Here is a 23,428-nt window from a genome sequence, read left to right as displayed (position 1 = left end):
AGATCTTTTACACTCTCCACAGGGAAATTGAACAATTAATAGTTATGATCCCAAAAGCTCAGTTTCTCTGCACTGGTGCCAGATCGAATCTCAGAGAGAGTTTGGGGTGAAGTAGAAAAAAACTTTATTGCTTTTCCAGTCAAAGGGAGACAAGGTGAGCTCCTGCAAACAAAATCTATGTGTACCAACCCCAGAGAACTTGATGCAGATTTTATAATAGTGGTTTAGGGGTGAGGTCTCTGACAAACTCAGGCTTGCAGTCCTTTAACCTCCCCTCAGGTTGTCCTCCACTCTTGATGACTTTCTCTGGTCCTTCTAAACTTGCCTCAGATGTTTCCTTGACTCTTCCTGCATTGATTAGCAATAGTTGGAATCTGCCCTTTGGAACTCAGGGAAGATCATGGAGGCTGGGGTCTTGCCTAGAAGAAACAGGGGGCAAAAGGGCCTCTTGGCCAGGAGCCCCAAAAAAGCACCACTAGATTTCAGTCACACGAAAATAAATGTAAATTCTAAGTAAAACAGGAAGGAGAGGGACAGGGTACAAACTTTAAAAGGATGACATAGCCTGAGAAAATGACATAAATTGATTAGAATAAAATAGGTCCAAGATGGTGGACAAGTCAACCTCCACTAGACCTTGAGCCTCAGTATATGCTCAATGTAATACATCAGCAAGCTAAGTGACAGTCTTACCAGCTCCATGATAACTCTGAAGCCACTCATCAAAGATCCATGTATGAAACGAGATGCCAGTCCAGGTTCAATGCACGATACTGGATGCTTGGGGCTAGTGCACTGGGACGACCCAGAGGGATGGTATGGGGAGGGAGGAGGGAGGAGGGTTCAGGATGGGGAGCACATGTATACCTGTGATGGATTCATTTTGATATTTGGCAAAACTAATACAATTATGTAAAGTTTAAAAATAAAATTAAAAAAAAAAAAAAAAGATCCAAAAGTAGGCAGTGGCCCAATTCCTGGAAACCCTCACCCCTTCCCTAAAATAGCTGGAATACTCCTCCCACTTTTTAACATAGGGAATTATCCACCCCAATAAAAACTGACCCAATATCCTGGTACCACTATTATCTTCTAAGATGGCACACACTATGTTGTGGAATGTGTTTCTCCCTAAATAAATCCACTATTTACCTATCACTTTCTCTCTCACTGAATTCTTTCTGCTATGAGATATCAAGGAACTGAGCTTCATTAAGTTTTGAAATAAGATGTGATCTTAGTAAAAAGACAGTTTTACTGAGTATTTGCTTTAAGTTCCAAGCTGAGTTACATGGTTTTATAAGTATTTCATTCACCAAGGTTTGGGAGTGCAACAAAGTGCATCTTTTTTTTTTTTTTCTAATCCATGATTTTATTGTTGTTATTTTTCTTGCCTCATTTGCTAACAAAGAATTAACAAGGCATCAAAATCCTGAGACGAGTAAACCCAGGGTCATAGAATTCTACTTAAACATTTTCTATTTTCCTAATAACATATAAGAATTAATGCAGATATTTAAAACCTATGTTTCCTTTCTTAAATTTACTTTTTGATTGCCCTTTATTCTCAACACATCTCAACACAACAAGGTTTTCATTTAGAAGCATGATCAACACATCTATCATGCTTCTAAATGAAAACCTTGTTTTTATTAAATGGAACAATTTTCCTTAATGTTTATTTCAATGTTATAAATTCATTACATTGATAATTTATTTGAATCTTCTTTCTATTTTATTGATAACTTAGGATGTTACTACTTACATACTTTGATTTACTTTTAGAAACAATGTGATATTTTTCAAATGTTGTATGTTCAAAAACATATGTTTATTTTACATGCTTGTTCTGGAACCAAGAATAAGACCTTTAAAATTAATATTCAAATGATAACACTTAAATAAGATGAAGTGTAGAGAATCCTACAAGTAATTTCTTAGGGCAGATGATATGACAAAGTTGTACATTATAATTAGCTTTCAGAAAGTTTTATTTAAAACTTTGAAGACTATAATATGTATGTCTGAGGTGCATATTTTAATCTAGAAATTCTTCTTTCTGGAAACCAACAAAAATAACTTTTTTTTTTTTTCTAACCACAAAGGATCTTCAACTACTGAAATATTTTTAAACTATTACTTCACTGCAGTTGCTTTTTGGCAATCCTTTTGCCTGAGCAGGAGGGAACATCTGAGTGAACTTGGTTGCCTCAAGCACTGAGCTGACACACAAAGTTACATGTCAGGTTACATAATTTAATTGGACTTGACTCCCCTTGGCTCAATTTGTCTTTGTCCTCCAGCTTTTTTTCCCCCTTATTTTTAAAAGATGACACATATGTAACTAAAGTCAGAAATAAAACATCATACTTATTCAAATAATGTTTTAGGTATTTTTCTTAAACATAGTTTGCTTTTTAAACAGCAGACCTTAGGCAAATAGTGATATTATACATGGTTTTTCCGGCCTCATATCTGCAGCATCGCTTCTCTTAGTAGGATCTAGCTATCCAGCTGGAAGGTTTGTCATTCCTAGGACATTAGTTGATATTACTTAAAATCTTCATACCCTCAGAAATTGTACAAATTGAATAGGACACTCGTAATAAACAGAGTCTGAAGACCAAGAACAGAGAATCATTCATAGTAAATAATCTGAACTAAAGAGCCTCTTGATGAGAGTGAAAGAGGGGATTGAAAAAGCTGGCTTAAAACTCAACTTCAAAAAACTAAGATTATGACATCTGGTCCCATCATTTCATGGTAAATGGGGGAAACGTGGAAATAGTGACAGATTTTATTTTGGGGGGCTCCAAAATCACCATGGATGGTGACTGCAGTCATGAAATTAAAAGATGCTTACTCCTTGGAAGAAAAACTATGACAAACCTAGACAGTGTATTAAAAAGCAGAGACATTACTTTGCCAACAAAGGTCCATCTTGTCAAAGCTATTGTTTTTCCAGTGGCCATGTATAGTTGTGAGAGTTGGACCATAAATAAGGCTGAGTGCCTAAGAATTGATGCTTTTGACTTGTGCTGCTGGAAAAGATTCTTGTTAGTCCCTGGACAGTAAGGATATCAAATGAATCAATTCTAAAGGAAATCAGTCCTGAATATACCTTGGAAGCACTGATGCTGAAGCTGAAGCTTCAATACTTTGGCCATCAATGCCAAAAGCCTGCTCAATGAAAAAGACCCTGAGGCTGGGAAAGTTTGACAGCAGGAGGAGAAGGGGTGACAGATGATAAGATTGTTGGATGGCATCACCAAAACAATGAACATGAATTTGGAGAAACTCTGGGAGATAGTAAAGGACAGGGAAGCCTGGCATGCTGCAGTCCATGGGGTCACAAAGAGTCAGACACAACTTAGAGACTGAGCAACAAAAAAATAATCACAGAAAATTGCAAGCAGTGATGATACATGGTAGAACTCTCTTCTTTAGGACTGGTAGATACTAATTTAATTTAAAAAGTAAAGTGGAAAATTAAAGAAAAACCTCAATTAAATGGAGCTGAGAGACCAGCAGAGGGAGTTTTCATTCTCTGAAATACTAGCAGAGCCCAGCAAGAAGCATCAAGACTCCTCTTCTTTCCTTTCAAGGACTCAGCCAATGAAAAATCCTAGACTCACAATTTACTGTAGTCTTCCCAACTTCCTTTTCTCCTCTGCAGAAACATTCTCCTTCTCTTGCCTTGTGAAGACTTGCACATGGCCAAACCCAAACTGAAATTCTCTGATGATCCCAAATAAACCCATGTTGTGTTCTTTTGCTGGAGAAATAATTTGTAGTCTATTTTAAATCAACATTTTGTTTGCCCATACAATGACCACAGAAGATGCTCAAAGGCTCCAGAGCTTGTGAAGAAACAGGTACAATAAGCACAGTTGAGCCCATTGAACCCATTGTTTTTCACACTGACCCATGAGTTTGAAGATATGTCTTTCTCCCAGATTCCAGTTTACTCTCTCTTTGCATTTGAAGTTCTCCAGGCTTTATTCAGGATATGCTTAAAGATTTTGTGTTTTCAACTTTGTCCTGTGTGTGAGTACTCATTTGGCACTTGGTCTGATTTTGAGGTGAGACTGTATTAGCTAAAAGTGGCTGGGAACCTTTGGACCACTTCTTTGGGAACATGGCTCATTTCACTGAAAAGGTGATATTTTTCAGCAGCTGGTCCATTCCTTTGGAATAGGTGCTATACTATCAAAACTGGCTGAAAAGCCTTCAGCCATATCCTTTCAGACCAAGCCATTTCCTTGGAACTGGCTGGTATTAGACTTACAGGCTATTATAGTAGCAAACTGTTTGAGGTGTTTGAACTCTTTAAATTTGAGATGCAAGTTGCTTGAAAATTATTCTTTTATTCTGAAGAAAATCCTCTGATAAGTGGGATTCCTAGTTACTTAAATTTTTGAAGTCACTTCCCTCCACACACAATATCTCTGATCAATTTTCTGTTTAAAAACTGTAATTCTGCCTCATGCACATTTCTAACAATGGACTATCTGACCTAAGGCAATTTAAAATATCAGTGGCAGAGTCCATAAGACTGTTCTATACATCAGTGTCTCTTTTGCTGTCTCATACAAAGGGTTATTGTTAGCATCTTTCTAAATTCCAGGAGAATGGCATTGAAACATGTATAATATCATGTATGAAATGAGTTGCCAGTCCAGGTTCGATGCACAATACTGGATGCTTGGGGCTAGTGCATCCCCAGAGGGATGGTATGGGGAGGGAGAAGGGAGGAGGGTTCAGGATGGGGAACACATGTATACCTGTGGTGGACTCATTTTGATATTTGGCAAAACTAATACAATTTGTAAAGTTTAAAAATAAAATAAAATTAAAAAATAAAATAAAATAAAATATCAGTGGCCATTATGGGTTATTTTTGAAATTCTCAACTAAATTAAAAAAAGAAAGAAAGAAAGATCTAACTGGACTACAGTAACCCTAAAAGTGTCCAGAAATAAATGGAATGCTTGTTATAATTGAAACTTTGAGGCTTCTCAATGTTGTCCAAAGCAAAAAATGAAGCTGAATTGTGAACCATAGTCAGAGATTTTTCCAAAGTACATGATCCTCACAAATATGCTGAGGAAAGCAATACAGTCATTCAAACTTACTAGCTTGATTTTTCTGACATACCAGCTAGTTCATATGCTTGTTGGTGAAGATTAGGTTCAGTATTGGATGACAACAGCTAACTGACTGGAAATAATCAGATTTGAACTCAAAAATATCATGAACCCATTCACGACTGAAACAGTTGACTTCAGATTGTTTTTAAAGAACATTTTAGTCTTTCTTCAGATGTTGATTCTACCTGAGTTGTTTATTGAAAGGCTGAAGGTCCTTTTCCTTCTACTAAAAAGGACCAGAATAGAATGGGAAACAATGTCCACTCCAAAGTGGGTTATTCTGACAAACCAGCTTTGTCTCACTCAAGATGAGTCCCCTAAAAGGAAGACTACAAGAATTCTTAATTTTCAGCTTCAGCAACCAAAGGTTCCTAAACAAAACCAAAGCACTCCTAGTTTCTGCTATTACTGCAAACAGCCAGGTTGTTAGAAAAATGATTGTTAAAAATTAAGTGCTTCAGGTGCATTTAGCCCTTTAAACACCCTTTCCAATATCTTCCTAACTCACAATGACAGAGCTCTGAAGAACTACAGGAGATCTTCCAATTCTCCCTCTCAACTGGCTTGAGCAAACATTTCACTAGATTGAGAATGAATCTCTCCCATGCCTAACTGACACTGGAGCCACACTTTTGGTGTTCAACTTCACTACTATATGGCAGCTTCTTGCATGTGGAAGAGTAGTAAACTATTTCAGAGTACTAAAACAGTTCAAACAGTGGGGATCAATAATGTCCCTTAAGAGAATCTTGTCTCTGAACCTATCTCCTATTTGTTTATGCCCTTTGGGAGATACACATGTTTTCTACATAGTTTCTCTGCCACTATCTACTTACTAGGTCAAGACTTCTTAGAAAAGTGTGTGTTGGAATTTATTTATTCCAAGAGAGAAATAATTCTAGAATTTGACAGCAGTTATCAAAGCAGACAACCAGATGATGTAAATGAATCTTCTCAACGTTTAGCTATCTGTTCCATCTATGATGTTACTAGACTTGATTCTGGAAACACGGACCATTTGTCTCTATTGAAAAAGTTAATATCCTCATTATGGGCAAAATCTTTAAATGACATTGGCAAAATTCAGAGCACAGCCCTTGCCTGCATGTGTGTGCTGAGTTGCCTCAGTTGTGTCTGACTCATTGTGACCCTGTGCACTGTAGCCCACCAGCTCCTCTGGAGAATCCTACAGATTCTCCAGGCAAAAATACTAGAGTGGGTTGCCATGACATCCTCCAGGGGATCTTCCCAACTCAGGTATCGAACCCCCATCTCTTACGTCTGCTGCATAGGCGGGCAGGTTCTTTACCACTAGCACCACAGGGGAAGACCAGCTCATGTTTAATTGAGTCAAACATCCCTCAAAACTTTTTTCTAGAGTTAGTATATATCCTGGAGGAAGCACAAGATGGAATCAAGATTGCCAGGAGAAATATCAATAACCTCAGATACACAGATGACACCACCCTTAAGGCAGAAGTGAAGAAGAACTAAAGAGACTCTTGATGAAAGTGAAAAAGGAGAGTGAAAAAGCTGGCTTAAAGCTCAACATTCAGAAAACGAAGATCATGGCATCTGGTTCCATCATTTCATGGCAAATAGATGGGGAAACAGTGGGAACAGTGTCAGACTTTATTTTTCTGGGCTCCAAAATCACTGTAGATGGTGACTGCAGCCATGAAATTAAAAGACATTTACTCCTTAGAAGGAAAGTTATGACCAATCTACACAGCATATTAAAAAGCAGAGACATTACTTTGTCAACAAAGGTCTGTCTAGTCAAGGCTATGGTTTTTCCAGTGGTCATGTATGGATGTGAGAGTTGGACTATAAAGAAAGCTGAGCACCAAAGAATTGATGCTTTTGAACTATGATGTTGGAGAAGACTCTTGAGAGTCCCTTGGACTGCAAAGAGATCCAACTAGTCCATCCCAAAGGAGATCAGTCCTGGGTGTTCATTGGAAGTACTGATGTTGAAGCTGAAACTTCAATATTTTGGCCACCTGATGTGAAGAGCTGCCTCATTTGAAAAGACCATGATTCTGGGAAAGCTTGAGGGCAGGAGGAGAAGGGGACAGCAGAGGAAGAGATGGCTGGATGGCATCACCAACTCTGAGGACAGAGGAACCTGACAGGCTACAGTTCATGGGGTCACAAAGAGTCAGACCAACTGAGCATGCAGACACAGACATATAAAAAGGAAGACAATGCTCTTAGGGTATCACACAGAGACCACCGTTGACCCATAGGGTATTATAACCAGAAACTGGACCCTGTGACATCCTGTCTTAGAGTAATTATTGTCATTGACCTTTTGGTTAAGACCAGCTCCAATACTCTGGCCACCTGATGCAAAGAACTGACTCATTGGAAAAGACCCTGATCCTGGGAAAAATTCAAGGCAGGAGAAGAAGGGGATGCCAGAGAATGAGATGGTTGGATGGCATCACCAACTTGATGGACATAAGTTTGAGCAAGCTCCAGGAGTTGGTAATGGACACAGAAGCCTGGTGTGCTGCAGTCCATTGGGTCGCAAAGAGCTGGACACTACTGAGAGACTGAACTGACTGAGGAAGTCAGTGTGGGATCGCTTTTAAGCAAGTCTGTACTTCATGCCATAGAAGCACTCCTAAATTCTCATCACACATTTCTCATATAACTTTTCTTAGTCACCCACAAGATCCCTTACAAGTGCTTAATGCTGCCAGATTACCTCCTGACTTCTAATAATCTAGAGGAAACCCTTTTGGGTAATGCTAACTTCTGATGGCCTCTATTGAAAAGATACCAATAGCAAATATTGCATGATGTAAGCTATTTTAGTGCTTCCTTTGTGGCTCATCTGGTAAAGAATCCACCTTCAATGCAGGAGACCTGGGTTTGATCCCTGGGTTGGGAAGATCCCCTGGAGAAGGGAAGGGCTACACACTCCAGTATTCTGACCTGGAGAATTCCATGGACTGTATAGTCCATGAGGTCACAAAGAATCAGACATGACGGAGTGACTTTCATTGACTGGAAGCTATTTTAACTCCATTTGATCTTGCTAAGGCATCCCCTTTATTTATGGTTATTTCACTCTGACAGGCAGAATTATATGTTCTTACATGGGCTTGTACTTTTTCAAAGGACAAAACTACCAATAGGGGTGCAGTGTTAAATAAGCTGCCTGCAATACAAGACCCAGGTACGTTCCTTGGGTCTGAAAGATCCCCTGGAGAAGAAAATGACAACTCACTCCAGTGTTCTTGCCTGGGAAATCCCATGGACAGAGGAACCTGGTGGGCTACAGTCCATGGGGTCACAAAGGGTCAAATACAGGTGAGTAACTGAGGACACAGACATACTTTCAGATAGTTCATTATTTTGGAAGCAATGTGATTTCCAGAAGAAATAAAATAAAATGGACCCCTATGTTTATGACTTATTGGATACAATATTTCTACTTTAGCTATTATTAAGACTCTGGGACATTCCAAGCTTCTCTGGAAGCAAGGAGAAATCACCTTGCTGACATTTCACAAGTAATGCTTCCCTTAAAGGAACCATAAGTGTCAAATATCTGTCTTAGTCCAAAAGGATATTTTCCCAAATGATTAGAAAAGCTGGCTAGAAAAGCTCAACATTTGGCTTCAGGAAATTTAAAAAAAAAAAAAAAAAGATGGAAAATTAAACAAATGTTGATTTAATAAAAAGAAAAAGCTGTGATTAGGACCAAATAATAACCCAGTTCTACTAGAGAGTCTAAAATTTCCACTCTTCATCATAGTGCATGCTTGAAGTCAGTGGTCTACTGACAAAATAATACCCTTCCTTCATCTATACTGGTGGGAAAACTAATACAGCCAGAAAAAATATTTACCTTATTTTCTCATTTATCCAAAGTACAAACCAGGGAAGTCTATTTGTACTGCTCCTAGACTTTTCAAACTGCCTAATGGATCATTCAAAATCTGGTAAGTAGATTTTATATAACTTAGTCCATCCTAAAAGAGATTGGTCCTGGGTCTTCATTGGAAGGACTGAAGTTGAAACTCCAATACTTTGGCTACCTGATGTGAAGAGCTGACTCACTTGAAAAGATCCTGATGCTGGGAAAGATTGAGGGCAGGAGGAGAAGGGGACAGCAGAGGATGAGATGGCTGGATGGCCTCACCGACTCAATGGACATGGGTTTGGGTAGACTCTGGGAGTTGGTGATGGACAGGGAGGCCTGGTGTGCTGCCATTCATGGGGTCCCAAAGAGTCAGACACGACTGAGCGAATGAACTGAACTGAACTGAATTCAATCTCGTAGATGTTAATTTACTTTACAGGAAAACTTGACTTGATCATCAGTACTTTCAGAGAAGTATCTTGATCAAAAGGGGAAAATGCAAAAAAAAAAAAAAAAAAATAGAAGCCTTAATTAAATGTGGTTGGGAAACTTGAAAAGTAAGCTCTCATTCACTTGCAATGTTATCAGAGACCAACAGGAAGAAGAAAGGCTCCTCTATTTTCCTGGCAAGGATTTAGATGATGAAAAATCATGGATGTTTTGTTTACTATAGTCCTCCTAATTTTCTTTTCACCTCTGTAAAAGTGTTCCTTGTTCTTTTCATGCAGTAACTTGCATATGGCTTTTCATGGATGCAAACCTGAATTAAAATGTCAATTTTCTGCTGATCCTTGACCCGCCTTTTTTTCCTAGAGAAATAAATGGCTGGCTATTTGTCTTAAATCAACACTTCAAACATTTTTTTTTTTTAAACACATATGACTACATTTATTCAGTAGCAATTTGATATGAAGTCAAAGCATTTTCTCTGGAATAGACTGTTAAACAAATGATTACAATAAAACAAACAAGTGGCATGAATAGTTGTGAAAACAACACAACTGACCTCTTTTAATCAAACTACTCAACTGGTGAAAGAAAAATATGCAGATAGCTGTAGAAAGCAGTCTACTAGCCACAAGTGTCCATTGTTCCATGGGTAAATACAATTATTTTCTTTCCTTCCTTCTTTCTTTCTTCTTTCCATTCTTTCTACTTTTATTTGTTTCTATTTTTCTTTTAGTAAGGCCTATATTTTAACCAAATTTTCAGTGAACAATACAGTTTTATTAACTATAGGCACAATGTTGTACAACATATCTCTAGAACTTATCCATTTTACATAAATATAACTTTATACCCATTGAATACTAGTTCCCTATTAACACTTATCACTAGTGGTAAAGAACCCACTTGTGACACAAGAGATGTGGTTTCAATCCTTGGGTTGGGAAGATTCTCTGGAGGAGGGCAAGGCAACCCACTCCAATATTAATGCCTAGAGAATCCCATGGACAGAGGAGTGTAGTGGGATACAGTTTATGGGATCACAAAGAATCTGACAAAACTGAAGCAACTTAGCATGCATACAGCACACACAACCCTTATCCCCAGCTCCTGGCAACCATCATTCTGCACTCTGGTTCCATGAATTTGACTACTTTAGGTATTCCACATAAATGAGATAATGAAGCATTGTCTTTCTGTAACTGGTTTATTTCACTCATGCATGATGTCTTCCAGGTTTATCTATGTTGTTGCATATGACAGGATTTCCTTCCTCTTTAGGTAAAATAATATTACACTGCATGTATATACCACACTTTTTCTAATCCATTTATCCACTGACAGACATTTAGGTTATTTTTATTCCTTGTTTATTGTGAATGCTGATGCAATTAAAACCAGGGTCTCAAAAGATAACTGTAATCCCATATAAGTGTTTTTCAAAGAGAATGGATGGCAATAATTATTCAGTTGACTAAGAGACAGGCTAAGAAAACTGTGTCAAAGTCTTCAAAATATACTACTCAGTTCCTAGTGATCATTTCACAGGTTAACATAATAAAGAGTCTGCTCTACACAGTATTTCAGCACCTGACTTGAAGAGGTTTAAAATAAAATAGCCAGAAGAAGATTGCAGAATAAACTACACTCTAGATAGTTAAACATAAACAACCAATCCCCTCAAAACCAATTTTTTTTAGAATGAGTTATTCTGGTTTAATCAGTGCTCACCAACACGTTATAAAATATGAAGAATGTTAAGTGATTTAATAAATGGTGATTTAGACTCATACATTCATTTTAGTGTTGACTTAGAAACCCCAGGGACCTACATGGCTTCTATCACCTTCCTTCCATTCATCGTGCTGTGGCTACACGGGCTTCCAGCCTATTCCTTACATAAGAAAGATATCTTTTCCTTAATATTCCTTCTATGTGTGACTTCCCTCCTAACTCCCATAATATGGCTAATCTTCCCTATATACTTGGTCTTTGCTTTAATGTCTTAACCCTGTAATTTACATCCTCACTATCTTAGAGATACTATTTATTTTTGATTAAGTTTCTTTTCTTTACTGTCTACTACTACTAGAAGTTATCCTCCATTAAAGCAATAGAGTTATATCCCCAGTGGCAAAACTAGTACACAGTAGAGCTTTGGAAATATTTCTTGAATGAAAAACCTATTCCCGATTTTTCCTATTATAGTCATAGTTCTGAAAGAAATTTTAGCTGATTATACCTATCTGATTTGTCTCACTTAAAAAAAATCACTATTTTAACTACACCTCCAAGGAGCGGCGGCTGTGCAGGCACATGAGGGCCTAGAGGAGCTATTCCATGTTCAAGGTCAGAAGGGGCAGTGGTGAGGAGATACCCCTCGTCCAAGGTAAGGAGCAATGGCTACACTTTGCTGGAGCAGCAGTGAAGAGATACCCCACATCCAAGGTAAGAGAAACCCAAGTAAGACGGTAGGTGTTGCAAGAGGGCATCAGAGGGCAGTCACACTGAAACCATACTCACAGAAAACTAGTCAATCTAATCACACTAGGACCACAGCCTTGTATAACTCAATGAAACTAAGCCATGCCCGTGGGGCCACCCAAGATGGGTGGGTCATGGTGGAGAGGTCTGACAGAATGTGGTCCACTGGAGAAGGGAATGGCAAACCACTTCAGTATTCTTACCTTGAGAACCCAATGAACAGTATGAAAAGGCAAAATGATAGGATACTGAAAGAGGAACTCCCTAGGTCAGTAGGTGCCCAATATGCTACTGGAGATCAGTGGAGAAATAACTCTAGAAAGAATGAAGGAATGGAGCCAAAGCAAAAACAATACCCAGTTGTGGATGTGACTGGTGATAGAAGCAAGGTCCGATGCTGTAAAAAGCAATATTGCATAGGAACCTGGACTGTCAGGTCCATGAATCAAGGCAAATTGGAAGTGGTCAAACAAGAGATGGCAAGAGTAAATGTTGACATTCCAGGAATCAGCGAACTAAAATGGACTGGAATGGGTGAATTTAACTCAGATGACCATTATATCTACTACTGCGGGCAGGAATCCCTCAGAAGAAATGGAGTAGCCAATTCATGGTCATTTCATAGCCATTTCATAGTCAACAAAAGAGTGCAAAATGCAGTACTTGGATGCAATCTCAAAAACGACACAATGATCTCTGTTCGTTTCCAAGGCAAACCATTCAATATCACAGTAATCCAAGTCTATGCCCCAACCAGTAACACTGAAGAAGCTGAAGTTGAGCGGTTCTATGAAGACCTACAAGACGTTTTAAAACTAAAGCCCAAGAAAGATGTCCTTTTCATTATAGGAGACTGAAATGCAAATGTAGGAAGTCAAGAAACACCTGGAGTAAAAGGCAAATTTGGCCTTGGAATACGGAATGAAGCAGGGCAAAGACTAATAGAGTTTTGCCAAGAAAATGCACTGGTCATAGCAAACACCCTCTTCCAACAACACAAGAGAAGACTCTATACATGGACATCACTAGATGGTCAAACCCGATTTCAGATTGATTATATTCTTTGCAGCCAAAGATGGAGAAGCTATATATAGTCTACAAAAACAAGACCAGGAGCTGACTGTGGCTCAGATCATGAACTCCTTATTGCCAAATTCAGACTTAAATTGAAGAAAGTACGGAAAACCACTAGACCATTCAGGTATGACCTAAATCAAATCCCTTATGATTATACAGTGGAAGTGAGAAATAGATTTAAGGGCCTAGATCTAACTGATGCTTTTGAACTGTGGTGTTGGAGAAGACTCTTGAGAGTCCCTTGGACTGCAAGGAGATCCAACCAGTCCATTCTGAAGGAGATCAGCCCTGGGATTTCTTTGGAAGGAATGATGCTAAAGCTGAAACTCCAGTACTTTGGCCACCTCATGTAAAGAGCTGACTTATTGGAAAGGACTCTGATGCTGGGAGAGATTGGGGGCAAGAGGAAAAGGGGACGACAGAGGATGAGATGGCTGGATGTCATCACTGACTCGATGGATGTGAGTCTCAGTGAACACCGGGAGTTGGTGATGGACAGGGAGGCCTGGTGTGCTGTGATTCATGGGGTCACAAAGAGTCGGACACGACTGAGCGACTGATCTGATCTAATCTGACCTGATAGATAGAGTGCCTGATGAACTATGGAATGAGGTTTGTGACATTGTACAGGAGACAGGGATCAAGACCATCCCCATGGAAAAGAAACACAAAAAAGCAAAATGGCTGTCTGGGGAGGCCTTACAAATAGCTGTGAAAAGAAGAGAAGCGAAAAGCAAAGGAGAAAAGGAAAGATATAAGCATCTGAATGCAGAGTTCCAAAGAATAGCAAGAAGAGATAAGAAAGCCTTCTTCAGCAATCAATGCAAAGAAATAGAGGAAAACAACAGAATGGGAAAGACTAGAGATCTCTTCAAGAAAATCAGACACCAAAGGAACATTTCATGCAAAGATGGGCTCGATAAAGGACAGAAATGGTATGGACCTAACAGAAGCAGAAGCTATTAAGAAGAGATGGCAAGAATACACAGAACTCTACAAAAAAGATCTTCACGACCCAGATAATCACAATGGTGTGATCACTGACCTAGAGCCAGACATCCTGGAATGTGAAGTCAAGTGGGCCTTAGGAAGTATCACTACGAACAAAGCTAGTGGAGGTGATGGAATTCCAGTTGAGCTATTCCAAATCCTGAAAGATGATGCTGTGAAAGTGCTGCACTCAATATGCCAGCAAATTTGGAAAACTCAGCAGTGGCCACAGGACTGGAAAAGGTCAGTTTTCATTCCAATCCCAAAGAAAGGCAATGCCAAAGAATGCTCAAACTACTGCACAATTGCACTCATCTCACACGCTAGTAAAGTAATGCTCAAAATTCTCCAAGCCAGGCTTCAGCAATACGTGAACCGTGAACTTCCAGATGTTCAAGCTGGTTTTAGAAAAGGCAGAGGAACCAGAGATAAAAATGCCAACATCTGCTGGATCATCGTAAAAGCAAGAGAGTTCCAGAAAAACATTTATTTCTGCTTTATTGACTATGCCAAGCCTTTGACTGTGTGGATCACAATAAACTATGGAAAATTCTGAAAGAGATGGGAATACCAGATCACCTGACCTGCCTCTTGAGAAATTTGTATGCAGGTCAGGAAGCAACAGTTAAAACTGTTAGGACATGGAACAACAGACTGGTTCCAAATAGGACAAAGAGTACATCAAGGCTGTATATTGTCACCCTGCTTATTTAACTTATATGCAGAGTACATCATGAGAAACGCTGGGCTGGAAGAAGCACAAGCTGGAATCAAGATTGCCAGGAGAAATATCAATAACTTTACATATGCAGATGACACCACCCTTATGGCAGAAAATGAAGAGGAACTAAAAAGCCTCTTGATGAAGGTGAAAGAGGAGAGTGAAAAAGTTGGCTTAAAATTCAACATTCAGAAAACGAAGAACATGGCATCTATTCCTATTTCATAGGAAATAGATGGGGAAACAGTGGAAACAGTGTCAGACTTTATTTTTTGGGCTCCAAAATCACTGCAGATGGTGACTGCAGCCATGAAATTAAAAGACGCTTACTTCTTGGAAGAAAAGTTATGACCAACCTAGATAACATATTGAAAAGCAGAGACATTACTTTGCCAACAAAGGTCTGTCTAGTCAAGGCTATGGATTTTCTAGTGGTCATGTATGGATGTGAGAGTTGGACTGTGAAGAAGGCTGAGTGCTGAACAATTGATGCTTTTGAACTGTAGTGCTGGAGAAGACTCTTTAGCGTCCCTTGGATTGCAAGGAGATCCAACCAGTCCATCCTAAAGGAGATAAGCCCTGGGATTTTTGGAAGGAATGATGCTAAAGCTGAAACTCTTGTACTTTGGCCACCTCATGTGAAGAGTTGACTCATTGGAAAAGACTCTGATGCTGGGAGGGATTGGGGGCAGGAGGAGAAGGGGACAACAGAGGATGAGATGGCTGGATGGCATCACTAACTCGATGGATGTGAGTCTGAGTGATCTCTGGGTTTTGGTGATGGACAGGGAGTCCTGGCGTGCTGCACTTCATGGGGTCACAAAGAGTCGGACAAGACTGAGTGACTGAACAGAACTGAACTGAAGAGAATAATTATATTAATTATAATTATTATTATTCAATTTTACATAATTATGAGAAGAGATGAAAAGAATTATCACCTGCCTAATGTGTTCCAATAGTCTCCTTATTTATTGAACTCATTGCACCTGAAGTACACAGTTCATTCTTCTACAATTTTCTAGTCAAATAAGTGAGTCAATTTTCTGTGGAAATAAAGTTCAGAAGTCTCTGACTAAATGAACTTCATAGAAAGGAAACATGAAGAGTGGACAACTAAATCTTCCAATTTTATCTCTTTCCTGATGTCTTTAGCATTGTTCCATTTAGATTTTTTTTTCCCGTCTGGTTAGCTCATCAAAGGTTAAAAGGATAAAATCCTTGCTCTGTTACATTAGTGACTTTCTTGATTTTAGCATAATCAATCATGTTAAGTGAAAAAGAGCTGGCTTTATCACCACTAAATTCAGATAAAATGACCCAATAGATAATTGGGCTTTTGAAATTTTGAAAGAAGCATATTCTATACCTGGGAAGAATATTATAGTCCCTACACAAAATTATTAGCATTTGGCAAACTTCAATGAAATTCTCTGCAATAAGAAGGTTCAAACACAGTTTAAGCAGCCAGAAAACAATCCTGTTTTGTCCTTCAGGTGTTATGAAGTAACAGGTGTCTTAATACCAAGTGTGAAACATTTGTTAATAAGATTCTGCTAATAATTTCCAGTCTCTTTAATTTGTACAGAGACTTTTGGAATGTACTAAATTCTACAAATATACAGTTAGCCACCATTTCTAGAATATTACTGACCCTTGATACAAACAGACTGTCTCAACAAAAGGTGCATTTGCCTGTTTGACTCAGAATGTATATCTTGCAATAAGATCAGTTTTTCCCAAGTTGTGGTGGGATCCAGAAAATTCCATTGTGAAATGGAAATAGATTGTTTAATCAAGTGCAAACTTCCGCTCCGAAGACCTTAACTAACTTCACAAAAAACCATGGCAAACCAGACTCTGGTCTACCTAAGCCCCTGGCTCCCTTTAGCTCTCATTTGTGAGACTTGTCACATAGTCATGAAGCATAGTTTACTCATGACACAGCTATCCTCCATAATGAAAGTAAATTATAAATGAGTATGTTATTGAAACTGAGGGTCAAGGATTAAATAAAATATGTACTATTTTAGTAGAGAGAAATTTATTTTAAATTGACTGAAATTCATCTTGGGTTCAGGGAGTACTGCTAAGAGCCTCATTTTATTATAGGTTTAATGTGTCACCAATTACTAGAATATTAATTTTGGATAATCTATGAAAAAATATAATAACTTATTTTATATAATATGTATACATGCTAAATCACTTCACTCATGTCCAACTCTTTGTGATGCTATAGACTATAGATCACCAAGTTTCTCTGTCCATGGAATTCTCCAGGGAAGAAGACTAGACTGAGTTGTCACGCCCTCCTCCAGGGAATCTCCCTGACTCAAGGCTAGAACGCACATCTCTTATGTCTCCTGCATTGGCAGGCAGAGTCTTTACCATTAGAGCCACTTAGGAAGCCCATTTTATATTATATTCATAATATAATATAAAATCTTTTGGAATGAATCAGGTGATCAAGAATGCTTTGTCATCATTTCTTCTCTATCCTGCTGGATTCATTCTTGAACCATACCTTGAACATGAAGACATCAGGAAGGGACAGGATTCAAGAATTTATTTTAAAGATCTGTCCAAGAGCAGGGTCCATGGGCACTGAATTGCTATCATGCACCCTGCCTGCACACTCTCGTATCACATGGTCTTGCACGTAAAGTTGATTTAGTGAACATTTTGAATTAGCAGAGTGTGATGCAATGCACAATTCTAGAAATTCATTGGCTATTTTTCACAGTCATTGCTTCCTGCCTATTTTAGTTCTAAAATCCCAAACTGCTATACTGTTTTTGGTCATACTTCTTTTGATCATTCTCTTTCTAGATGCTTCCTCCTGCCTTCTTACAAGTGGTATCACAGGCAACTCTCTATTTTCTATCACTGTCTTAACAAAATAATAACTTTTCTTGGTTTGTATCTTTTACAATTACATCATGCTCAAAGGAGCCTCACTAAAGAATTGTGGGGTTTTATTCATTTATTTTGTCTTGCTTTCTGAATAAAGAAGCAATTCATTCCCTCAGGGAAATTATTTTAGAATTTTACAATATTTTGCTCTTGACATTTGTATTCCAGGATATGAATGGAATGATACTGATATGGAAATTCAAAAAGATAAATTGTTGATTCATAAAGAAAATTGAAAAACCCTCTGTTAAAACTATATTGTAGATTTTGACTACACATTCTGACAAACAAAATGGCAGGCTATCTCACATTCACTGTCAATAAATATTGTTTATTGAAGCTGTTTAGTTTGAGTAGCCTCCTTAAAATGTTAAATGATCACTTCCATTGGAGCTTTATGAATGCACTGCTTATCTATTCTATGAGTACAAATGAAATAGCCAAGTTATTCATCAATGATGTGATTAACCAGGCTCTAAAATGCTTGTAATTATGTTTAGAAAATAATCAGAAAATTTTCTGTAGTGACGCAGAAGCTTTTATACATCTTTGTAACATTTGTAAGGTCATGGAATGGTAATAGTATGTGAGAAAGCTCTTCAAGTTGATTTCATAACAATATGGTTTCTCGTGTTTAAGGTAAAGTAAGAAGGAGAATCTGAGAGAAAGAAATGCAGAAAGTGACACTAGGTATCTTTATGAGTGTTTCTAAAGCTGTAGGCAGGACTTCTCAGGTGGCTCAATGGTAAAGAATCTGCCTGCTAATGCAGGAGACTCAAAAAGGTCAGGTTTGATCCCTGAATTGGGAAGATCCCTGGAATAGGAGATGGTAACCTGCTCCAGTATTCTTGCCTGGAAAATTCCACGGACAGAGGAACCTGGAGGGCTACAATACATGGGGTCACAAAGAGTCAGACATGACTGAACAACTGAGTGTGCAAATACACACACACACACACACACACACACACATAAAGCTGTAGGAAAGGTAGGTTTCAATATTTACTTTTTGTTTCCTTTTATTTCCTTTCCTTATTCCTTATCAAACTTACATGTAAAGTGGAATTTACATAATAAGAGAAAATTTGCCTTCCTGCTATTAAAAGAAAAGAGAAGCAGAGACTTTACTACTCAAGATCTGATTCACAAATGTTCATAAATTTGGGATACCAAAGATGCAAATATACATTTTTATTCATTTAAAATTCCAGTCTTAGTTTCTTTCCCTCCACTTATCCTGTAAACTAAAAGGAAAAGCAAATTAATAATACAATATATCGGTTTACCCAACCATCTTACCAATAATTTAACCCATCAATAAACATTTCAACTAAAGAAGTAGTTTTAGTTTTGTTTTCTTTTTTTTATATTGTGTGGAATGTATCAGAAATAAAACAATTTGCCCTAAATCTTATTTTTTAATGAATAAATCAATAAACAGACAACACCAGTGTGAGTTCCTACAGATCTCGTGAAAATTGCTGCTACACTCACAGAATAAGCCCATGTCAAGTAGTAAACCTTCAGGAAATGAAATACTGTTGCTTGAGGAGTGTAGTTAGCATTCTAACTGTCTATTTTGCTACAGTAAAGTGTTCTTTATTATAGCAAAATATCAAACAGAGGAAATTCATCTCAGAGCAAAGTTAACTGGAACTTTTTGCTGACTCTGGTTGGGAAATGCTTCTGCCTGAAATGGAACTGTTGCTATTTCTCCACCCAGACTAATAACCCAGGCTGCTCTTGGTTATCAACTGCTCTAGGCTTGCATGTCAGGATCCTTCAGGTTTGTCTCAGCTATGGCTGGGATAGCACATGCCAGAATTCCAGGGCTTCTTCATCACTGCTGGTAAGGTCCACTGGTTTCCAGACTAGCTTTGGTCTTCTTTGCAGATCTTCTTAACTCTTTGTCTCAATCTGGGACCAACTAGCATACAAACACTACAATTTCTATGGATTTTCTGATTCTTTGTTGTGTTTTGTGGAGTTTGGACTTTTGAATATCTTCTTTAAACAATTTTATCCCAGTTAAAGCAGTTTCCTCTGCACGAATTCCACCCTCTCTTCTTGTGTTTAAAATCCCCAGTCTCTGGTAAAGATTGTCCGCCTGTGGAATAAGAATGCCACTCACTGTAGCAGAAAGCAGACTGTTACAGCCATCAGCCACTATAGCTCACTCCCACTCTGAGGAGGGTGAGCCCTGAGGGAACCCAGGGTGGAAACAGGATGCCCAACCACCCATTCTCCCAGGCAGTGTACCCTGAGGAGACTCAGGATAAGAAAACTCTGGATGACTGGTCCAAGATAGCTGAGGTGCACACCAAAGGAATGATTTCTGTGAACCCAGACACTTGCATCTTCCCATACATTTATTGTTCAGTCGCTCAGTAATGTTTGACTCCCTGCGACCCTGGATTACAGCACACCAGACTTCCCTGTTCTTCACTATCTCCCACATCTTGCTCAAATTCACGTCCATTGAATCAGTAATGACATCCAACCATCTCATCCTTGGTCACCCACTTCTCCTGCCTTCCATCTTTCCCAGCATCAGAGTCTTTTCCAATGAATCAGCTCTTTGCAGCAGGTGACCATACCTATGTATAGCTAAAAGTGCTAAATTCTTTAATGAAACCATGTAACTCAGATTGGGACTTGGACACAAAGTCATTTAACTGAGATCTCATCTGTCTCAGGATTTAACGAAACTCAGGTTCTTGGTGTCTCATCACAGAAAGAGTTCAGTGAGAGACAAAGAGATAGTAGGTAGTATATTTATTTAGAGAGAAATACACTCTACAGAGTGTGGGGCTACTCACAAGTTGAGAGCAGCACCAGGGTTTGGGGTTCTCAGTTTGTGTGTGTTCTCATTTTTATCTATTTGTGTGCTCAGGCTGAATCATGTCTGACTCTTTGCAACCCCATAGACTGTAGCCCACCAAGCTCCTCTGTCCATGGGATTATCCAAGCAAGAAAACTGAAGTGAGTTGCCATTTTCTCCTCCAGGGTATCTTCCTGACCTAGGGATTGAGCCCATGCTTCCTGCATCAGTTGTTATAGGGATTGGTAATTTCATAGGCTAATAAGTGAGATGAGTATTCCAGAAATCTTGGGAAAGGAATGAAAATTTCCAGAAATTGGGCCATTACCCATTTTTTGACCTTTATGATCATCTTGGAACTGTAATGGTGTCTGTGGGTGTGTAATAGGAAGGAAAGTGGTAGGGCACAACTTTTGAAAGAATTATATAGCCCAAGGACACAACATAAAGTGATTAGAATCAAATGGGTCCAAGATGTCAGACAAGTTGACTTTGATTAGACCTTGAGCCTCAATCAGCAAGCTAAATGACATACCCAGAGGAGCCATGACAGTTCCAAGTCATTGTCAAAAGACCAAGGAGTGCTGTGGCCCAATTCCTGGAAATCTCCACCCCTTCCCAAAAATAGTTGAAATAATCCTTCCACTCACTGTCATATGAAATTACCCAGCCCATAAAGACTAACCACATCACACTTTGTAGCCACACACGCCCTCTGTGATGGCCCACACTTTGTAGAGTGTGCTTCTCTCTGAATCCACTTCTTACCTATCACTTTTGGTGATATCTGGTTGTCTCTCACCGAATTTTTTCTGCGATGAGACATCAAGAACCTGAGCTTCATTAGGTCCTGAAACTAGGTACCATGGGTTTCAGCTGGGTCTGAATCCCAGCACATGGGTTCAAGTCCCAGTCTGAAGCAAATGGTTCAGGTGCGTCATTTAGCATGCTGATGTGTTACAGTGAAATTGTACGGAGGCTCAAAGTCTAGTGGAAGTCGACATATCCACCATCTTGGGCCTATTTGGTTCTAATCAGTTTATGTTGTATCATTCTTTTAAAGGCTGCACCATGTCCCCTTCCCTCCTTTTTCATTAACTTGAGATGTCTGGTTTTCTTTAATTAAAAGAAATCTTTTGATGTCTGACTATCTGGTCTTTGTTGCAAAAACTGCTATATATCCTGGCTCTTCCCTTGCCTCTTTGGAGCATGCTCTCAGAACTATCTGAGTGCTGTGTCCCAGGCATAAGTGCTCAGTCCACTGAAAAAAAATCTAACTCTCAACTTTCAGTTCGTATACTTTTTCCAGTTGACACTTGCCATCCCCTTTGCACTGAACTCCAGCTACATCTTATCTGGTGACTGTTTCCTGATGACACACTTAGAGTCTTTATTTGAGCTGTTTTAATTGCAAATCTTTCTTTTTAACCTTGGATAATGATGACCCAGATCTTCCTCATCATACTGAAGGTTTTTATCTCTGGTTGGGTCTTTAACCCAACCAAAATCTAGATTTGAACTTGAACCCATGGTCTTTTCATTAGAACCACTTACCTGGTGCCTGGATTTTCTGAGGCTCAGGTTCTTTGTGTCTTAGTACAGAAGGAATTCAGTGAGAGGCAAAGCAGTAGGCAAGCAGTAAATCAATTAATACAGGATACTTGTGAGGGAGGCAAGTGGGCAGGTGAGGGAGGTGTGTCCCCGGGATTAAGTAGGCTACATTTTTATAATTTTCCCCATTCTTTATGTAGATGTCAGGCTTACGTCACTAACTCCTTCCTTGTATCAGGTGGGAGAGTGTTTGACCCTGTGAGATCAAATTGAGACTGCAACAGCACTTACTCAAATCAGCACAAGGCTGATAACACATGCTAAAATATATTGAATCATCTTCAGTTCAGTTCAGTTCAGTCACTCAGTCGTGTCCGACTCTTTGTGACCCCATGAATCGCAGCATGCCAGGCCTCCCTGTCCATCACCAACTCGCAGAGTTCACTCAGACTTACATCCATCGAGTCAGTGATGCCATCCAGCCATCTCATCCTCTGTTGTCCCCTTCTCCTCCTGCCCCCAATCCCTCCCAGCATTAGAGTCTTTTCCAATGAGTTTGCTCTTCTCATGAGGTGGTCAAAGTACTGGAGTTTCAGCTTTAGCATCATTCCTTCCAAAGAACACCCAGGGCTGATCTTCTCTAGAATGGACTGGTTGGATCTTCTTCCAGTCCAAGGGACTCTCAAGAGTCTTCTCCAACACCACTGTTCAAAAGCATCAATTCTTCGGCACTCAGCTTTCTTCGCAGTCTAACTCTCACATCCATACATGACCACTGGAGAAACCATAGTCTTGACTAGATGGACCTTTGTTGGCAAAGTAATGTCTCCACTTTTGAATATGCTATCTAGGTTGGTCATAACAAGGGTCTCCCACTTTGGAATGTTACACTTTCCTTAAAATCCTGTCTGTGGTCCTACGGATCATTTTCTTGCTGAACTCCACTAGAGAAATGCAGGAACCTCATCTTCCTCTCCCCACCCACTTTGACTTAATGACCTCGGGTATATCTAGTGCTTTTATTTATGACTTTATAGTTAAGCAAGCCTGCTTCCTTCTGTGATATTCCAATAGCTTTCCTGAGTGGTCATTTACTTACAAATTATCTTCCAAATTCCCCAGGTTTATTATCTATAATCCCCTACTGGGACTTCTACAACTACCTGTGCATGCATGCTCATCCGCTCAATCATGTCTGATTCTTTGCAACCCCATGTACAATAGCCTACCAGGCTCCTTTGTCCATGGAATTTTCCAGGCAAGAATACTGGAGTCGGTTGCCATTTCCCTCTTCAGGGACAACTGCCTGTGCAAATGTCTTAGTCTACCCTTATCAACAGCAACCAAAAACCCATCTCGGCCCATTCTCACACCAGTCAAGGTCGGGCCCCAGT

This window comes from Bos indicus x Bos taurus, chromosome 20, assembly GCF_003369695.1.
Source record: "Bos indicus x Bos taurus breed Angus x Brahman F1 hybrid chromosome 20, Bos_hybrid_MaternalHap_v2.0, whole genome shotgun sequence".
Lineage (NCBI taxonomy): Eukaryota > Metazoa > Chordata > Mammalia > Artiodactyla > Bovidae > Bos > Bos indicus x Bos taurus.
The sequence above is the reverse complement of the archived record's forward strand: the minus strand, read 5'-3'. Positions refer to the sequence as shown.